Source organism: Mauremys mutica, chromosome 13 (genome assembly GCF_020497125.1).
Source record: "Mauremys mutica isolate MM-2020 ecotype Southern chromosome 13, ASM2049712v1, whole genome shotgun sequence".
NCBI classification, from domain to species: Eukaryota; Metazoa; Chordata; order Testudines; family Geoemydidae; genus Mauremys; species Mauremys mutica.
Window position 1 is genome coordinate 3,584,491 of NC_059084.1, and position 1,254 is coordinate 3,585,744.

At 67.1% G+C, this 1,254-nt stretch overlaps 1 protein-coding gene across 6 annotated transcripts in view; it reads right to left on the reverse strand.

Moving 5' to 3' along the window:
* The window catches only part of PDYN (prodynorphin), a 103,533-nt gene that overhangs the window by 28,865 nt on the left and 73,414 nt on the right, over positions 1-1,254 (reverse strand). The window lies entirely within an intron of this gene.

Consider the following 1,254-nt stretch of genomic DNA (forward strand, 5'->3'; position numbering starts at 1 on the left):
CCACTGCTGCCCAGCCCTCCCCCATTTACAGCCCCCACTACCCAGCCCTCCCTGTAACACCTCTCACCCCCCCATCCCAGCACTGCCCACCCGTACCCCATTCACACCCCCATCCTGACGCTGCACCCCCCATTCCCCCATCCCACCACTGCCCAGCCCCCCCATTTACAGCCCCCACTACCCAGCCCTCCCGTTAACACCCCTCATCCCAGCACTGCCCACCCGTACCCCATTCACACCCCCATCCCAACACTGCACACTCCTCCCCATTCACAACCCCATCCAGACACTGCACCCCCCACTACCCATCCCTCCCCATTCACCCCATCCCACCACTGCCCAGCCCCCCCATTTACAGCCCCCACTACCCAGCCCTCCCTTTAACACCTCTCACCCCCCCATCCCAGCACTGCCCACCCGTACCCCATTCACACCCCCATCCTGACGCTGCACCCCCCACTACCCACCCCTCCCCATTCCCCCCATCCCCCCACTGCCCAGGCCCCCCATTTACAGCCCCCACTACCCAGCCCTCCCGTTAACACCCCTCATCCCCCATCCCAGCACTGCCCACCCATACCCCATTCACACCCCCATCCTGACGCTGCACCCCCCACTACCCACCCCTCCCCATTCCCCCCATCCTACCACTGCCCAGCCCCCCATTTACAGCCCCCACTACCCAGCCCTCCCGTTAACACCCCTCATCCCCCATCCCAGCACTGCCCACCCGTACGCCATTCGCACCCCCATCCTGACGCTGCACACTCCTCCCCATTCACACCCCCATCCAGACACTGCACCCCCCACTACCCATCCCTCCCCATTCACCCCATCCCACCACTGCCCAGCCCCCCCATTTACAGCCCCCACTACCCAGCCCTCCCTTTAACACCTCTCACCCCCCCATCCCAGCACTGCCCACCCGTACCCCATTCACATCCCCCTCCAGACACTGCACCCCCCACTACCCACCCCTCCCCATTCACCCCATCCCCCCACTGCCCAGCCCTCCCTATTCACCACCCCGCCCCCATTCACATCCCAGCACTGCGCACCCCCCCGCCCCCATGCTGCTCTGCAGCCACCGCCAGCCGCGCCCCGCGCCGCAGGGCGGATTAAGGGCTCCCCCCCCCCGCGCGCAGGCCGGAGCCGGCCGCTGTTACATAAGGGTTACGTAAGGGGCTGTAGCGCCCCGGCTCTTATCCCAGCCGCCGCCGCCGCATTGTCCGCGCGCAGCGCCCGGGCCCCAGC